Source organism: Canis lupus, chromosome 12 (assembly GCF_048164855.1).
Source record: "Canis lupus baileyi chromosome 12, mCanLup2.hap1, whole genome shotgun sequence".
Taxonomy (NCBI): Eukaryota; Metazoa; Chordata; class Mammalia; order Carnivora; family Canidae; genus Canis; species Canis lupus.
Genome location: NC_132849.1, coordinates 60,223,248 through 60,237,801, shown reverse-complemented (window position 1 = coordinate 60,237,801; position 14,554 = coordinate 60,223,248). Strand labels below are relative to the sequence as shown.

General features: G+C 39.5%; 1 long non-coding RNA gene across 1 annotated transcript in view; it reads left to right on the top strand.

Annotated features, from left to right (window-relative positions):
• The first annotated feature begins 530 nt into the window (after nucleotides 1-530).
• Nucleotides 531-14,554, top strand: part of LOC140600762 (uncharacterized) — a 157,460-nt gene continuing 143,436 nt past the window's right edge. Inside the window, exon 1 of the long non-coding RNA XR_012003933.1 lies at nucleotides 531-658. This is a non-coding gene — a long non-coding RNA (uncharacterized lncRNA). The remainder of the gene's footprint in view (nucleotides 659-14,554) is intronic.

Sequence of the window (14,554 nt, the reverse complement as noted above, 5' to 3'; positions counted from 1 at the left end):
TGTCCATTTGCTGGGGCTGCTGTACCAAAGTGGGACCAACCCTATGGCTTAAAGAACAGAAAGGTAGTGTCGTATGGCTCTGGACGCTGGGAGTCAGAGATCAAGGTGGTGTGATGGAACGTCCTTTTTGTCCCTTTCTCCCAGCTTCTGGTGGCTCCTTTGTTTGCAGACGCATCCCCCCCCAATCTCTGTCTTCACCTTTATATGATATTCACCCGGTGTGCATACTCATGTTCAGATTTCCCCTTTTTATAAGGACACCAGTTGTATTGGGTTGATGGTCCACTCTGCTCCAACATTACCCCATCTTAACTAATTAAAGGTGCAACAACCCTATCCCTAAATAAGATCACAGTCTGAGGTACAGGGAATAGGAATTCAGATGAATGAATGAATTTGGGAGGAATGCAATTCAACTCCTAACGATCCCCGATGCAAGCGAGCCAGCCGCCTCTGGTCACTGGCTCCTTGCCTGCTCAGTCTCTAACTAGACTGCTTTTCCCATCTTCCTTCTTCATTTTCTCTTTGCTCACTGCCGTAAGGAAAACCATGACTCTCCTGAAGAGAGAGACTCTTCCTTATAATCTGCTGCTGGGGCCTTTCCCGAAAACTACAGAGCAATATGAATCTCTCCTTTTACTGTCCACTCATTTCACCGGTGAGTTTAACAACTCTTTATCATTAGTCATCTTTAATTCTTTATCTCAAAGAGTTGCTTATCTCTTCAGAGTGGCAAACATTAGGCACTTGACTTGGTGTGTCTTGTAATGTGTTCCGTAGGCTGTCGGATTTAGGATTCTGGAGCTCAGGAGAAAGATGGCTGTTTCATGGGCATAAAGCAGGCATTTGCCATCTCGATTAAAGAGGAAAAAAAAACAGGAGAAAAGAAAAGGGGGGAAAAGAAAAGAATAGAAAAAAGGAAAACACAAACTGTTTCTTAAGCTAAAGCTAAAGAAGTTTATATGGACATATGTTCTTTTGGAACATTTTGCATTTCAGTTGAGAAGGTGGCTGCATTACAAATTAACATTGATATATTTAGTGCAAAGAATATACTCCGATAAAAGAAGTCTTTCATGACAACTGCCACTACTAGACATCAAACCAGTTTAGAGGGCAGATGTGTTGCACATTTAGCCTTGCTAAAGGCGTTTGGTTGCTAACTGACTTTGTGTTTCTTGTTATATTTGAGCCCGGATTCTCCAAAGGAATCTCTATATAGCCGCTAAAGCATCTTGAGTGATGAAGTTCTAGGTAGCATTGTTACCAACTTCCTAGAGCAGCGCCTGAAGAAACTGGGCCACTGTGATTTCTCACCAGTTCGGGGGTCCTCCCCTCTCACAGGTCTCCCCGATGTTCACTAGCTTTATCTGCACATGTGCAGGTTAGTGACTGTTTGCCTTTCAGGTACTAATTAACCGAGGAGAACCCTTTCCTAGACGTTACAGCCATACGCAATCACTTTTATCGGTTTCACCAGGACCAGATATTCTGAAGATGTCTCTGTGACATTCACCTGTCAGTATTGAAAAGACAACTATCACAGTTCCGTTAGTCTTCTCAGTTGTCTTTTTTACCTGATTATTTTCAAAATCTCTTTATCTCTGGTGTTCTGGTGTTTGACTAATACATAACGTGTAGATTTTGTCTTCCCCTCGGATCCTGCTTAGTACACGCTGGACTTCGGACATTTGAGAATTAATGTGATTCTTAAGTCTGAAAATTGCCATTCATCATCACTTCCAGTGTTGGTCCTCACCTCTCCATTAGCTGCGGATACAGGTTATAATACGCCACTTGCCTGTCCTTTTCCATCGTTTACCGCTTTCGTCACATTGTGCTACATTCGATACCGTTCCTGCAGGCCTCTCCTCATGCTCACGCTTACAGCTTCTTCCCAGGCCAGTGAACTAACCCTTCCTTCTCTTAGTTGAAATGCTAGGCACTCATTTCTATCTGGGTTCTGTTTCATTCTGCATGTCTTCTCTTTATTTGTGAGCTCACATATTTCACTTCTGAGGTTTCGGAAGTCTGGTTCCCGTTCTTTCTGTTAAGGGTGCATTTTCACAGAGTGGACATGTGTTTACTCTGCTCAGCTCCTGGGGCATGTTGTTATCTTGGTGAGTTTTGAGGTAAGAGTCTCAGCTTGGTACTTTTCAGAAGATGCAAATGATATGAATTCAAGATTCAAATCCTGATGCTATTTGGCAGCTGTACGTGAATTCTTAGTAGAGACATCCTTCTCGTTTTCTGAGGCAAAGCCAGAGAGTTTTCTAGTTAGTTACCTCTGTGAGTTGGATTTTTATTATTTCTTGTAAACTCATCCATGCATTCAAAAACTTTTTTGAATGTTTAATCCATTGCATTTAATGGCTTTGTAATGGTCGGGTTTCAGTATATTTTGTGTTCTACTGTTAGAAAACACGCACACAATCCTCATTACTACTCTGGCTGGATTTATCCTTTTGACTGTTAGTGATTTTGCTCTTTGGCCAATCCCCTTTGGACTCAAAATCTACCCAGCAAACTGGTCACCATCTAGATATCCATCATGTAAAAGATTGAGAAATAAGATTTTAAGTTCAGTGTCCCTTGTGGAAAACTCCTTCAAGAACATTCCTAACAACCAAGATGAGTCCATCACTATTGTCCAAGAATCTGAAACTCATGCACATGTCTATGGATAATACTTTCAGTTCTATGGATTTCACTTCCACTCACAAATAGATTTCAATCAGTCTCCCAGTGGGAAGTGAAAAGCAAATAAAATTGACAGGTTTCCATACTATAAAGAGCCCCCCCCCCTTTATAGAACTATCACTGGCTCGTTAAGTATTTATGTTACTTTTCCACCATATTCCTGACTTCTCTCTATCTCCTCATTTGTTTGGTCAGAGATTAGCCAGCCACCAGCCGGTGACATTAACTTTTATGTATCGATCACTTTGCATTTAGTTTCTATAGGACTGAAGGGTACATGATAAGTTTCTTCAATGAGACCCAACTTTCAGGGGCTTAAATAACATGGAGGTTTATTTCTGTATCCTGTGAAAGACCAGAGGTAAGCAGGGAGCCCAGGCTGGTAGAGTGGCTCAAAAAAATGAGACCATTCAGGGACCTCAGTTCCTGTGTCTTTTTGACGTGGTATTACTCTGAGATTTTGTTGTCATCCATTTGGGTAGAGGCTGCTTATTGCCCCATGCACGTTCCAGCTTTTAGAAAAGAAACAGGAGTGAAGTAGGAGAGCAATTTCCTTTCAAGCAAACAATGCTGAAGTGCACATATAATTCCATTCCCATTCCTTTGATGAGAATTAATTGTGCAGCATGGCTAGATCCAAGAGAACCTGGCAAAAACATACAGTCTCTAGCTTTGTGGCTGTGACCTGACCACAGCTCCTATTAGAAAAGAGAAGAGAGCTCATAGGCCAACCAGCAGTTCCCTGGGTTTGCCTGACAGCTCATCACAACAATGAGGCATGCGGTGCATCATGTACTTTGTGAACATTGTAAACCTCTGCGGGTGCTCCTAAGAGGGGCCCCTTATGTTAAGTTGCAAGTCCAAGTTCCTTCCACCAAGTCCTCATCTGGGTGACAGGAATCTTTCACACTTGCCCACTTACAATGAGTCACCACTGCCTCAGTTGCCCTAAAGTGATCATTTGGTCCTCTTCTGGGATGCCCATCTTGTGATGCATCACAGCCGTGTAGTTAAGGGTTTTGGGGTCAAATTGTCTCAGGTTAATTCTGAGTCAGGATTTGCTGCGTGACTTCAGGCTTGCTACACAGAAGCCTGTGCTTCAGTTTCTTCATATGTGCAAAACAAGAATGATGATAGCACCTACCTCATATTGCTGCTGGGAGAGGCATCTCTCCACAAACTGGTGGGATAGGCTCAGACAGTTAGCTGGACTCTGCAGGAAGCAGAAACCCACACTGCCCCTCCAGTCCTTTACAAACTCACTTTGTCATTATCTCCAATCTTTAGGTACATCTCTGGCAAATATCACAGGTTCTCTGCCGACATCTTTCATCAATTAAAAGTCATTTTCAGGTTTGAAAGATACCTGAATTTAATGTAATATTTAGTCCTTCCAATATCATCCTTCTCAGAATTAATGGGGAAAAAAACCAATTTGTAATGACTACCTTTAAAATCCTTCATCAGGGAAAGGCAAATAATCATATAATTTCACTCCTATGTGAAATTTAAGAAACAAATCAAACAAGCAAAGGGACAAACTAAAAAGAGAGAGAAAGAGAGAGAGAGAGACAGGCAAATCAAGAAACAGACTCTTGGGATCCCTGGGTGGCGCAGCAGTTTGGCGCCTGCCTTTGGCCCAGGGCGCGATCCTGGAGACCTGGGATCGAATCCCACGTCGGGCTCCCGGTGCATGGAGCCTGCTTCTCCCTCTGCCTATGTCTCTGCCTCTCTCTCTCTCTGTATGACTATCATAAATAAATAAAAATTAAAAAAAAAGAAAGAAACAGACTCTTAACTATACAGAACAAATTGAGGGTTACCAGAGAGGAGGTGAATAAGGGGATGGGGAAAACATGTGATGGGGATGAAGGAGAGCATTTGTGATGAGTGCCGGGGGATGTATGGAAGTGGTGGGTCACTATACTGTACACCTAAAGCTAATATTACACTGTATAAAATAAAAACTTTCAAAAAATCCTTTACCAATAGTGTCTTGTTTCAGATAGCAAGTAGTTTTGACTCCTTTTATTCTTAGCCTTGGGGGTGGTCTCCATCAGTGTCTTACTTTTGGATCCTTTTATGCTGTGCTCCTCTATGAGACTGCAGGTTCTAGGAGGCTGCACAGATAGAATATTTTTATTCTTTGTAATCTCACAGGTCAGCATATTCTTGGCACACATAAGTGCTCAATAAATGTTTGTGAATAAGAGGATGGAGAGAAGTGTTTAAACAGAGTTAAGTAGTATTTTTCAACTGCACACCAATATACACCAAGCAATGTCACAAAGGACAACGTTTTGCTAGCAAAAGTAATTTGAGAATGTATGTGTTCGAAGATTAAAAGCAAAATGATATCAAATAGTTTTTCACTGGCGAGTGTCTGGAGGCAGAAGGTGAGCCATAGCTAGTTAAATTGTACTAGCACAGAACATTACAGCATTAGACTGTAGCCTGTAATCAATCCCAGCTGGAAGCCCATATCAACATTTCTGTGTTTCTTGCCAGTTCCTTGTTAATCCTTTAAAAGGGTAGGTAAAAACAAGGCCAGTGGCTTACATTACATAGGATGATTTATGGATCCGAGTTATTCAAACATGTCATTCCACATACTGTGCATGCCAAAAATTTTATTTCAGAAATGTTTAATTGATTAATTGTGCTGTGCAACGTAGATGGCTGAAGAGTACAAAAGAAATCTTGTCTATAGCCCTTATATGTGATTTTTCATTTTAAAAATATTTGGGTTCTTTTTCCGTTGCTTGGAGTGACAAAGGCTTTTAGGGGTTGAAGAGAGGACCCTATGAGAATGGACCCTGTAATCTCCCAGACACTTTCCAATTATGACTCTCATATGAGCAAGAGCTTTGAGGTGGATGTTGAATCATTCACTAGCAAGTGTAGATTTTGAGATGAGCTTTGAAATCCTCTTCCAAGGTTACCCAATAGCATTAAGAGATCTCCCACATTGGCGTGTGGCAATGTCATCTTCACATTAACTGAAAATATAACAGATCATTTTTTAAACTCTTAGAGCAATGATCAAAAATTTGCAAAACATCTAGCACTAAATAAAACAATGTATTATCTTGTTAGCATTGAAAATAAAACTCCAGACCTTTGAAATGAATTTCTAAAGTGGAGTACATCCTCCTCTAATGGGAGGATTGGGACATTCAAAGGACAACTGTTGTTTTCATGATTAATAAAAATAGTAACAGTGTATTATTATAATCATTATTCAGTTGGTAAAATAATTTCAATGAAATAAGAATTCACTGGATTACACCCATGTGCCACAATCCCAAGGAATACTTTCTTCATAAAGATGCAATTTTTAGGGAAAGAAAAATAGAGAAGAGATTATAGAGATGATAGTAAAACCATACAGCTAAGAAGTTATACTGGCAGCATTCAAATTCTGCCTCTACTTCTTTAATTTGTTCTGTTGAGCTATACGATTGAGCTTCAAGCCTCAGTATCTACATTGAGAATATGGAAGTAAAATAATTACCACAGACAGCTGCTGTAACTGATAATTTAAGCAATTCAGGTGAAGAGCTAAGCTTAGTACCAATGACTTGGAAAATGCTCAATAAATCTTTTTGCACTACTGGAGAGATTAACATACTTGGCCAAAGTGTCAAGGTCAGTAGTAGAGCTGGCATTCTAATGTCACATGTCTGAATCCAGAGTCCATGTTGAAAACCACTAAAGGAAATCACCCCGTGCTTAATGCACAACTGCAATTATACTCTTTTCTCCCCTTTGGACTCTCTGATTTTTCCCTCAGGAGCAAGAGGTCTGGTACAGTGACATCACTGATCTATGGCCAGTAAACCTGCTGAAACCAGAATTTCTTATTTTTAACCCTCGTCCATTGTATTCTGTAGGGGGTTTTATTACTCGGAAGGCATTGCGTCTTTCTAGAAGTTACCCCTAGCTATGGGTTAGGAGAGGTGTGGTAGGCAAGTTCTCAGATAGCCCGTAGACCCTGCCTATACTATATTCACCCTTATAATCACCTCCCTTTCAGTGTGGGTGGGCCCTCTGAATATGAGATTGATTAGGTGAAAGGATTTTGTGAAGTAACTAAGGCTCCTAGTCCGTTGACTTTGAGTTCATCACAGGAGATTATCCTGAGTGGGAAGAAGCACATGAGCCCTTTACAAAAGAGAGATTTGAAGCCAAGAGAGACTTTGCCCCTGGCCTTGAAGAAATAAGCAGCCATGTTGTGAGAGGCTCAAATGACAGGAAACAGCAAGCAGCCTCTCCTAGCTGCGTGCAGCTCCCAGCTGAGAGCTAGCGAGATAGCGGGTCCTTAGTCACAAGGCTGCATAAACATTAATTGGATCTTCCCTCCCCCACCCCGTCTCTGATGAGAACTCAGCCCCAACCAACACCTGGGTTCCTCCCTGGTAAAAGCTTACAAAGCTGTGCCTGGACTCCCAACCCAGAGAAACTATGAGATAATAAATGTATGTTGTTTTTACCTTCTAACCTTTGTAATCATATAGTACATAGCAATAAAAAACTATTAGAGAAATATAAGCTGTAGTAAAATCATGAAACTGATTTTTCAACAGCTCTTTGGAGGGAAGAAAAAAAAAAAGCAAAATGTTTGCTAAAATCAGATACCCTGTGGCTTTTCAGAATGAGACCGCCTGGTCCATTGCCACAGTATGCTTATCCCGAAAGTAACAGAACCCCACAGAACAGGACCGTGATGCTCTAGTCATACCTGCCCTGTGGCCTCTATGTGTCCTGCTGCTTACTAACTTTCACTAAGTACTTATTATATGCCAGGCATGTTTTAAATGAGAATATATTACTTTTATGGTAAGAAATAAGTGATTACTGAAAAATAAATAACTAGATTTGGTTTATTATTACTGTATATAAGTAAATGTATGGTGAATGCCAGTTTGTGAATTAATTTTGTGGGTTGAATTTGGCTCAAGAGCAGTATTTTGTGATAAAATAATTTGTTAAAAATGGAGAAGGAGGGAATAGTGGCATCTTGTGAGCTGACCATTTCAGAGTTGATTTTGTGATTAGAATATATAATGCCATAACTGTGGCAGATGTGGTGATGAGGTGAACAAATATGGGGAAAAGGAGGAGAAAAGGGAATATCTGGCAGGCCAACCAAGGCTGGGTTACTAACCATGGGTGGCAGGGGCTGTATAGTCTTCCTTGCTGCCATGACAAATTACCATATTAGAGTCTTAAAAACAAACAAACAAGCAAACATATATTTATTATCTCATAGTTGTGTTGAAGAGTCTGGCCAGTGCCTCACATTTTTTGCATCCAGTTTCACCAGGCTGCCACCAAGGTGTCAGTTGGCTGGACTATTAAGGGGCGGTGGCAAGAACCTGCTCCAAGTTCATTCACATTGTTGGCAGGATCCATTTCCTTTTGAGTTTCAGACTGAGGTCCCTGTTTCGCTGCTGGCTGTCAGCTGGAGGCCATCCTTAGCTCCTAGAGGCTTCTCTCTGGTCCTTGTACATGGGCCTCTATATCTCAAAGTCAACAGTGGTGCATCCAAACCTTCTCATGCTTGAAATCTCTCTGGCTTCTCCTCCTGCCATATCTTTCTGACTCCAGCCAGAGAACACTCTCCACTTTGAAGGCTTAATGTGATGACAGTGGACTCACTTAGATAATCTAAGATGGTCTCCCAATCATAAAGTTTATAAACTACTTCCATCTGCAAAGTCTTTTTTTTTTTTTTTTTCCACCCTGCCATACAATGTAACATATGCTGAGACTGGGGCATGACATATTTGGGGGCCATTATTCTGCTCCACAGGTGGACAATCAAGAAAGCAGTGGTCACACTAGCACAGATTTTCAAATGTGTTCAGCATGATTTAACTACTTTCTGTATTGAGACGGAGGCAAGGGTGATAGTATTTTCTCTCTAACAGGAGATACAAAAGTTTAGCCCAAACCATGCTGTTTATCTTTTGGTTAAAATCAGGATCAGGTTCAGCTTCTGGTATGGCTACACACTGGCTATGTGTAGACATACATGTGGGCCCAACCTTGGAAGTGTGGGTCTTGGGAAAATGCGTAACATATTCTTTTTTGATAAACCGGGGTCATAAAATCCAATGAGTGAAAGCCTAAGGGCAATAACATACTTTTCTGATTCTCATAGTGATTAAATGCAATAATTCATGGAAAAACCTTGTACACAGAGGATGCTTAACAAACATTAGTACCTTTGTTATGCCCTTCGATTTTATTTTTTCAGTAAAATAATGAAAAATAATGGTAAAATTCTGGTAATAAAATGGAAAAATAATGGTAAAATTCTAGTAATTATTTTTTTCCATGAAATTAAAATTTAAAAAACAGGAAAAAGTAATATAGATGTCTATACTGTCTGCTACTCAATTTTCACCTAGTGACTGCCATGGGTTTTGAATCTACCTGTGGACACCGATAAATATACACAAATGAAATATCCAATAGCTAAGTACATGGGCAAAAAAAAAATCATAATTTGTACATGTAAAATATTATTCTGAAATAAATCTGTGAATTATAAGTAAATCGTGAAAAGATGTTTGTTTTTTTCTATGTATGGAATGATTTAAAGTGGGTTATTCTAAGACTTTACAGATGTGTAAAAGTTCATAAATAATTCACACAATAGGACAATTGAGAGTAATTTGAAGTCTATTACATCAAGCCCCATTGTTTGTTATAAATATCTACATGACACTGAAACTCCAATTTCTTCTACGACCAAGCATTGGAATTATTACTTGGCAATTAAGCCAGTGCCTTAATGATATTTGCTCAGACAATACATGTAAGGAAGAATTTCATGAAAACTGGTATTCTCAATGGCAGCTGGAGTTTCTTAGTTCATAAAATGGTGTGCTTTAGGGAAGAACGTGGGATGTTAAACTTGAGAATCCTTGTTTAACACCTGCTCTTCTCTATGAGGCCATTCTCCTTTCTTTTTCCAAAATCCCAGATAAATTCTCTTTCCTTGGTACTGTCATTATGCATCAAAAACCTCTGCTGGAACTTTTTTTCATTGTATTTCTTTTTTTTTTTTTTTCTTTTTTTTGATTTTTTTGTTTGTTTGTTTCTATTTCCTCCATTGGACTGTGAGCTTCTCAAGTGTAAAAACCACATATGTTGACTTCTATTTGCAGGTCTCATTTGGTTTTCAGAGTTAGAACTAGCCCTTAGTAAGGTACTTCAGTTACAAGCACTGAAGACCTCAATTACAAGCAGAGGGTAAGAAAAGAATCTAAGACCATGGGTGTAGATATGGGCTAATTTTAGAACAGAGATCAAGCTAATATATGGTATAGGTTGTAAAAGGAAGCTTGCAGAGAGATTGGGAGAAATGTATCTTTAATATCAAATAACTTACCTCCAGGTTTTTTTCAAATTTAGTTTACTGAGTCTGGAATATGTATTGCCATATTTCTGCAGAAGTACTTTAAGTTGCTTAACAATTCAAAATTAGCAATAGCCTTAAGAATTTTTAAAAACATGAAAAGAAAGAATAAAACATAAAAGAAAAAAGAATAGGCATTTGTGCCAATGTTGTGCTGATTTGAAATTGTGAGGTTGTGATCAGAATATTGAAGTTGGGAGCTAGGCATTCAATATGGTGTATACTTGCCTTGTGTATACTTTTTTTAGAAAGAAATGTGGCAGTTTTTCCCAGAACAATTGTTCAGTGAGGCTGTGGACACACATGATGTGTTGGCCCCTGGCTCTGAAAGTGTGAAAGCTTAAATCTCAGAATTAAAAGTGTTTCAAGTTCACTGTCCCATGCAGATGGAATACGTGGCTGAACCTATAGCCTGGGCCACGTTAACACTTGGTTCTAACTCAATGAGCTAATTACACACAGACAATGAGGAAGGCAGTAAAATAAAGTTATTGAGAACAAGGGCCAGACACTTACTCTTCATAAAAACATGACATTTTAAGATCATTCCTACTTCCTGAGGCTCTTCTAAATAACCGAGATGTTGCCTGAGAATAATCAGAAACCACCATTCCAATCAATTATGATCTATCTCATATTTTGCTCAGTCTCATGAATTTCAAGGACATTAGCAGGTCTCCAACTATATAACTGTTTTGTAATTTGCCATCTCACCACTAGTTCTTGGTTCTTTCACTACATCCAGTTTATAATATAATCTTTTACTCATTTGCTTCACACTATTTATCATCTTCTCAAAATTTAGAAATTGAACATATTAGCCCGTTTGTAAAATGAAAAGCTTTCAGATTGTAATTCTCAGTTAAAGATATTTGCCATCAGCACACATATTCAAGATGTTAATTAGCACTCATACAATATTAATATGCTCAAGATTAATCATTTTATGGAACTATCCAGAGGTTGGATAAGCTTATCAGTTTGGTTTAATTTCTGTTAAATATTTGAAGAGCTCACGCTCTGTAATAGCCAAATTCTTAATAAAGGCATTTGTATAAGACAGTGTTCTTTCAAAACTAGACATGACCTTAGGCCTTATACGTTGTGACTCATGGCAGAAGTTGAGGTTAGTCATACAAAATTTATTTTCTGTTATACAACTAGAATGGCTAGTTGATTTTCCAGAATGAATTCTGGCCTCAAGTTTATCAAGATTCATGTTTCTCTATGCCACAGAACTAACAAACAGTCTTTTCTATCACAATGAAAATGATTGTGATTTCTGTAAGTGCACAAGAATGCAGCCCTTCGCTAGAATCAGTACATGTCTCAAAGTACTTAATAACAAGATGTAATTATTCATTATATGGCATTTCCTGTTGCTGTGTGCCAGATACTGCTAAATGACAAAACGCAAAGCAAGAACAAAAGCATGGCTCCTGCCTGCAAGAATCCCACTGTTGACTAACATGAAAATGAAGAATCACTTTGCAGGTGATACATGCCGTAGTAGATATATGTAGAAAGTCCTTTGGGGACCTAAGGCAGAAGGAATTAGTTCTGCCTGGAGAAAGAGCAAGGCATTTTCAGAACTGACATGTCAAGGAAAATTCACAAGTAGGTAGAAGAACCAATGGGGTGTGCTTTGCAGGTTTGCTTGCCCTCTGACTCCGCAGGTGACTTTGAGTAAGTAAGGCAAACTCCTGGACTGGCATGCAATTGTGTGTAAGTTTGCTTCCTCATTTGTTTAAAATGTAATAATAAAACCAAGGTCACAGATGCTAGCTTGATTCACAGGGCTGATGCAATTATCAAAGGAAATAATGTTCAAGAGAATGTTTTATAAACTCTATAAACTTGCAGAGCTTTAGATGGGGAAGACAGGTTAATGACAAATTTGGGGAACCTTTCATACCACCTGAGAAATATGTGCCTCGTCACGTAGATGGTCTTTATTTTGTAGGATGGACGTTTTGAAGATGGATAATGAATGCGGAAGTAAGGTGTAAAACAAAAAGTGTAGTAAGCTGAGAACAGAGGCCCGGGAACCAATTTAAGATTATTACACCAGTACAAATTAGGCATAATAATTCCTACCCTTGGGTAATGACAAAAGAAATAGAAAAGACAGGTGGATTGGAGCTAAGCTGGGGAAGGAACAGCAAGATGTGGTTGCCGTTGTAGTGTGGCTGGTAAAAAGAAAAGAATCAAAGATGAGCAGATTGTTAGCCCAAGTGACTAGAAGAATGTTATGGCCACTGGCCAAAGCAGGCAGCTAAGATATGTGGGGAAGATGAGGAACATGCCTCGGTGACCATATCTGGGACATGCATAGGGACAGGACTCAGGGGGTAGGTTGAGGGTAAACAGATAATTTGGAGGTTCACCAAAACACATCTTCAATTTTTAAAAATTTGAATAGCATTGAAAGCATTAGGACTCAAACCCTGGTCTTCTAGACACAACCAGGGAGCTCCAATACAGAGAAAGCATCTTCCTAAATTTTATCCCTTTTGGGGAAGTGATTTCTATTTTAACTCTGCTTAGAATCACTAATTCTTAACACTGACTCAGTAAAATGATACTTCTTTGAGAAGGGGAATTTCATAATTATAGAACATGACAAAGGTACTTTACCTTTTAAAAGTCCATTCCCAGGGGAGCCTGTGGGAATAGGAAGACTCAAGAAATCACAAGGAGTAATACTTGAAGCATAGGAAAGCATTCAGGGTCAGGAGCCTCATGACAGGTGAATGACAGGAAGCTGATAAATCCAGCAGCAAGCGTGGTTGGGAGACCTAGCAACTCTGCAGACATTCAGCCTCAGGACAGATGTTATCAGGTGGTATCAAAGTCCCAAACACTGCATTTGGGATTTCAGGACATTATTCTTGATTTTGAGACAAGTTGTGCAGGATGAAAGCAGAATATCAGCCCCAGAAAAGGAACAGCATTCAATTCTCAGGTACAAGAAACAATACAGTCAGGAGCCCAATCTAACACGTATTAGGCATTGGATTTCAGGATAAAGCAGAAAAGATCCATTTTTTCACTTCTAGAATCCAGGACAACCAGTGCTGAGTCACAGAGTTGGGCCTTCAAACCCTGTTTGCAGCTCAAAATGCAGTTCATGGACAGGCCCCACTGGTATCCCTGGGAGCTCATTAAAAATGAAGGGATGAAGACCAGTTGTGTCTGGTGTTCCTTCTGCCTCTGATCTTGCTACATAAGAGTTGGTTTGGAGCTTACACTGGGGCATAATAGGAAGTAAGAATACATACGTATTTTGGGTCCAGACTTTTTTTTAAAAAGGGGAGAAATAAAGAATGAAGGTTGGAGCCATTAAAAGTAATACACAGAGGCAGAGAGAACATGTGATGATAGGCCCAAGAGTGTGATAGACATAGGAGGGCAGAGAGAGCCAAGGGCACGGGCATCTTCAGGTAGGGTTTGTGGAAAATAGTTGTAAAACCAACAAAAGGATGCATGCTCAGAGGGAGAAATTTTTTAAGAGGAGGATTATAAGGTTTACAAACCATTATTTTCAAAATACCACAAATGAATCTGAAATCAATTCTCTACTGTAATTTATAGAGACATTATTATATGGTAACTTAAGTCCTTTGGGCATTTTTTTTTTCCCATAGAATGCTGTTTTTTTTGTTTTTTTTTTTTTTTTTTCAAATTCTTCAGCAGAAGCCCCAAAAAAGTATTATTCCCATATGACATTTTATATCCTATAATGTCTAAAATTTTAGTCTGTTAAAAATGGTTAAGAAAAACTTTCCTGAAAAATGTTATTTTTTGCTTAGAATGGACAAGAATTTAATATCATTCCTGGGAAGACAGGGTATTTCTATTTTTTTTTTCCTGTTTATTCTTTGTTACTTCTTCATAGCAGAGAAGAGGCTTCAAGCATAAGTGGCATTGCACTAAATACGGCAGGGCCAGAGGACAGGCGGTCGCAGAGAAACCTTCAGTTTGGGTGAAGCAGGCCTTCCCTTTGTTCCAAGTCTGGAACATGCGGCACCACGTCCCTTGAGAGATTCCAAACAGACTTCCTACAAAACCTCTTCTTCCTCTCTGAAGATGCTTTGGTACAAATGCTTCCCCCTATGTGACTGAGAGCCCAGGTCTTAGTTCTGTGCTACCTGGAGAGCTTCACATTACCTAATTTTGTAGCAAAGCACATTAAAGCAGAATTGTCAATGCAAAGACAGCCTCAACTTTTCAAGTCCAGGACTGGGCTCTGTGAGTCTCCCACTCTTGTGGGACTATGAAAAGCAATTAGCTTTGTGCAAGTGCAGAGGGGCAGCAGCAAGACCACTGCGACTGCCACTTAACGGATGCGGGCTTGTCATTTACCATAGAAAACTAGTGATTAAACCACAATAGTAGCCATAGTGTAGTGATTTGCCTTTTTTC